General features: G+C 42.9%; 1 long non-coding RNA gene across 1 annotated transcript; it reads left to right on the forward strand.

Moving 5' to 3' along the window:
- The first annotated feature begins 3,735 nt into the window (after window positions 1-3,735).
- Window positions 3,736-4,625, forward strand: LOC125752325 (uncharacterized). The gene is made up of 2 exons (XR_007401542.1): window positions 3,736-3,982; window positions 4,348-4,625. It is a non-coding gene; the product is annotated as an uncharacterized LOC125752325 (long non-coding RNA).
- The last annotated feature ends 590 nt before the right edge of the window (window positions 4,626-5,215 follow it).

Here is a 5,215-nt window from a genome sequence, read left to right on the forward strand (position 1 = left end):
ATCCCAGAGTTTCTCACTCTCAAACTACCCCACATTCAGCTGTCAGAAATAAATCAAAATTACCATTTAATGTTCTCATTAGTTTTTAGCCACAGGGGGTTTCCTGCTTCAGGTAAATAGATCTTGGCTCTGACTCTGAATTTATCTGTCTCTCTACATTTTAGGGCGGCCATTTGCCTTGTGACCTCAATTTTCTAGTGGGGCCAGGAAAAATCATTGATTTCAGTTTGTGTAGCTTTTATCCTATCATAAAGATGGGAACAACAACCTCTCAGTTCTTTACATGTTGGAGCTGAAGCTGGAAGTCTATTATATAATTTTTAACAAAGAGTTTCACTGTTGTAATTAAAGAAAAAACTTGAAAAATAAGACATCCTTTTTTAGGGTTCTATCTTTGGCCTTGAGTAATTTTCTTCTTAGTTTAGCAAGGAGTTATACCTGCAAACCTTTTTATTTTATTTTTTAAACCTTTTTAATCCTAATAGAAATTACCAATAAAATCATTGTCTCACATAGGAGTAAAGACTATCCTCCTTTCTAAGCCCTGGGGCAGCCAAATCTAGCCTTAGACAAGCTTCCTGCATACAGTTGGCAAGCCAACATGAAGGCAAGAGATTATAGAAATTCAAGAAATGTCTCCCAATCTTCCCTTCTCCCGGGAGATCCCAATCCCTATAATGGGGGACATGGTCCTTCCTAATAGGACAGCTATGATTTCATTTCCAAGGCTCATGGATGAGAGAGCTCAGTGACAAGTCTACACTGAGGTATAAATGGTTGATAGTGGATATCTTCCTAAAAGCAGTCTCTTCTAAGATGGAAGAAGAGCTGTGCAAGCATGGAGGGCTTGCATAAAGAGGGGTGATGCAGTCACATGGAGGTCAGGAGAGGGAGAAAACCACAGCACCTTCCCCTACCCCTATCCTACTGCTAGCTCTGAGGACTCCACTCTTCCCTCTCTCTGAGCTAAACTTGGCCAAGGCCAGCAAAATAGTACAGATTACATGACAGTACACTGAGAATGGTCATATAGCACTAGGGTACTGTAACAGTTGTGACACTTGGGAAACTTCTTGGTGCTGCTGGGTATGGGCATCCTGGTGGGGGTACTGGGTGCCTCTATACAACTGGATGAGTGTGGAAGTCTAAGCATCTCACTTGACCTTGCTATTGGCAGTGGGTCTGCAGTTTTCTCTGTCATGTTTAGCTGGAATAGAGAAGCTGCTGTCTAAAAGTTTTCTGTCTTGCTAGGCTCCCACCCCTCTGGTGCCTAGGTCTTCCTTGGGGCTTTTGATGTCTATGTCCAGTGATGTTTCCAAATTGCTGATCTCATCAGCTCAAGTCTGGGATGTATGAGGCAAACAAAACAAAACTCTAGGGGACTCTCTACCCAGCCTATTCCTTGGGTCCTAAGGTTCCTAGTCAGTCTGCCTTCTTCTCTCCATTTTTTAGGAGTTTTTTAGAAGTCTTTCTAGGCTGGTTTTATGTACCATATCTAGGGGTTTTAATTGTATTTAATGGGAGAAATAAGCAAAGTGTATCTATTCCATCCTCTCAAAGGCAGAACTCTGCCCTCTTTGTTTTGTCACCTGCTTTCAATGCAACATCTTTTCATGCAAATAAATATATTTCATATTATCATTTTGATGGTGGTGTCTTATTCCATGGCACCGATATATATTGTTTTAATTAAGTCAACTATCTGTGGTTGGACTTGCAGAGTTTCTGCTCCCCTAACACATTTCTTCTATATGAATAGCACCAAGTAGCTAAACATTTGTCCTTATTCTTAACTATTCCCATTGGCTAAATTTCTGAGCACTGGCACTGTAGCCTAAAGTGTACATACATGTTAACACTTCTAAAAAGTGCAACTGATTCTCTCCAGAGAGCAGAAAGTTTACAGCAGATTATGCAACTGTTTGTACCTGGTTTGTATATGTAGCCCTCCATACCTTCAATATCACTGAGTATTATTTTTTTAATTGGCAATCCAGTAAGTTATAAATGGTGTATCACATTTCAAAAATTACCTTTATTTAGTTACTTGTGAGATTTGAGAGCAATAAAGGTGTCTATTGGTACATCTCTAGGCAGTATGAGGAAAGATTGAAAGCTTAAAAGGGTTCCTTAAAAGGGTAGAGTCAAGTCAGGGCAGCTTGTGAACACCACTGCAGTGTAGCAGCCAGTGGGCAGGACCAGTGACCAGGCCAAATTGAGAGAGGCAGAGGATAGGGAAGTAGGAGGACAGCTCTCATTTGATAGGACAACAGAACAGGTTTTCTCTGTAATTCAAGAGGTCATTTAATTTCTCAGGAATTCTTGGGCCTGTTTCCTAATGACCTGCCATCTATCAGAAATGGATAGTTGTTATCACAGTGAATGGATTGAAAGCCCGATGTAATTGTTGCTCTGTAACTACTGGCCTTATAATCTATAAATGAGTACAAGCACACACGCACACACACACAGCCCTGGCCTGTTTTAAACCTGGTCTTCCGATCCATGCCACATTTAGTCTCTATCAGACTATAATTAGCTTATGTTACAGTTGGGCTGTAATGACAGTCACATAGTATGAGTGCAAGATGATAGGGTTTGAGCCTGATAGAAAGAGGGAGAGCTTTCTTCTTAGCAGGTCTCAAAAACTGCTTAGATTTCACCAGTGATCATTCTGCTGCTCAATAACTGAATGTGAACAATAGTGATTTGCATTTGTTTGCAAGGGATTTTTTTTTTTTTTTTTTTGAGAGAGAGAGAGAAAGAGCTGGGGGATGATCAGTTGACTGCCAGAGCCTTCTGTTTCAGTTCAGAGTTGATGAGGAGCCCAAACTGGCAGATTTAGCACTCCGATCCCTTGTATTTAATTATTCTTTTATTTCTGTAGGTAATTATGGCCTTTTCCCCCTGAGGAAAAGAAAAAAAAGAATTATGGCCTTTTCCCCTGAGGGAGAGAGAATCCCAAGCAGACTCCTTGTCCAGTGCAGAGCCTGACTTGGGGCTGGATCCAATGACTCCGAGATCACCACCTGAGCCGAAACCAAGAGTAGGCCACCCAACCAACTGTGCTGCCCAGGCACCCCTGTTTGCAAGATATTTCTAACTGTAAGTCCTTAAAGGCAGGAACTCTGCAGATACCCTACTTGCCAAAATCTGAACTAATGACCACCTCATGTCACTGCTCCATTTCAATTTGCTGAATTGGTATACACTGAATTGTATTTCATTAAGTTGATTTGTCTAGAATCTGGCAGAAAGGAGACCCCCTGTGCTGGTGATGGAAGGCATCCCAGGATAACTAGTACCCAGTGCCTTAAAAGCACACTTGCTTCTTCAGGCTGTTTCATCTGGAGCCATAGGATTTCATCAAATGGATTAGGTCTGGCATGCTGAGGGGCAATCTGATACTTAGGAGTACAGAACATGAGACTTCACACAAAGATGCACTCACTCCTCAACTTACTGCCACAGAATTGGATCCCGCACACACAGACATTTTCATTAATTCCATTTTGTCCAATTCCCATAAATAAAAGGGAAAGGTGCATTTATAGTTGTATGCATTGCATCATATAGTTTATTCCTGACAGGAAATACTTCCATTTTGATGAGGCAATAATGAAAACGGAATATGACAGGTACAATCACACCGTTGATGACACCTTTGGAGTAATTGTACACAGAGTAGTTTCTGGTAGCTTCTGGCTTGGTTTCAAAGCTCCTTTACCACTCACACACTGCCAGTGCCAAGCACAGGAATGCATGTTCCTATAATGATACACCCTCTAGCTCTGCCTCTCTGTGTCTCTGCAGCTGAGCTGGCACAGGGCCAGCTGAAGGATTCCTGAAGGCATTGTGACCTGCTTTTCAAAGCTGGCACCTAGGTGCAGTGGGAGCTCATGTTTCCTGATTCCTGCCCAAACAAGGCCAGCCATGGGACCCAGAATATCCATTCTGCAAGCAAAGTATGCAGGACACTGAGGTATGCAGCCCCACCCTATTCGTCATCCTAGAAGTTACCAGAGATTTGCACTTGGGGTTGCTGATCACTGCTCAGCTGTCATTTCTAAAGCTGGCACTGGAACCCCAGAACCCAGATGAGGGGGAAATAGATTCTTTATCCCATGACCTCCACCTTCACCAGGTATTGATCATTTTACAGCTATGGACACTAAGTTCAGCGGGATCTAGCTCACAGTGGCACAGCCAGTGAATGTCAGAGGAGGGAACTAGGTATAGGCATTTGCCACTGTGGTCCCCCCAACTCCCTTGTCTGCACCTTGACAATTTTTCACGTTACCAGCCCTGCCATTCCCAAACTTCTCACATTACTACATTCCTTTCCAGCTAATGGCACACATGGGACTCAGATCCCACCACCTGGATGCACACAAGCCTAGATTCAGAAGTGCATGCACTAAGAAGTCCTCAAGCCAATGTGTGGGCACTGCAATGGTGAACATTCTGGGGTCTCGTCCTGAGTGAGGGTAGCGTGGTTGTGGTGCTTTCACTGTGGCAGCTCCTTGGTGCTGATCTGGACTGTGCAGCTTCAGAGCTTGCTGAGACTTTCCAGATTCTGGAACCCACCTAATACCTTTAAATAAATTCTTTTCTTGCTTAAAATAGCAAGAGTTTACTTCGTTATTTGCAACAAGAAACCCAAGATTTATGATTCCCAAAGTCAGAGCTTTTTTTCTTGATGCATAATCAGGTATTAACTTTAAAGTCACAGCTTATTAACCCTCTCCCTTTTTCCATACATAACCGAAAGTAAAGAACAGAGGGCACCTGGAAAGAGAAGCTTGGATCCTGGGACTGTCAGAATGGATAGCGGCAGGTGGGTGACAGAAAAGTCCAGGGGACTGCATCCCACAAAGGGGAAGCAGGAGAGGTGGAAAGCCAAACAGAATCGGGAGGGGCAACAGACAAGAATACACATTTACTGAGCAACAACTTTGTGCCAGGACACATTATCAACACAGCAAAATCAAAAACAAGTATCTAAGATAGGTATTCACACCATTTCTTATCTCCTGCTTTCTAAGGAGGGTTCTTTGAATTCTTCAGCTCCTAAGTTCTTTTTGTGGGAACAGGTCTAATGAAAAAGCCAAAGAAATGCCTCAGAGTTACGCGTGGAAGAAAGAAGAGGTACAGAAAGGGAAAGGAGCAGATTACAGGCTGGTAGTAGGAGGGAGGGCAACAGAAGTGAGAAGTT

Source organism: Canis lupus, chromosome 13 (genome assembly GCF_003254725.2).
Source record: "Canis lupus dingo isolate Sandy chromosome 13, ASM325472v2, whole genome shotgun sequence".
Classification (NCBI taxonomy): Eukaryota; Metazoa; Chordata; class Mammalia; order Carnivora; family Canidae; genus Canis; species Canis lupus.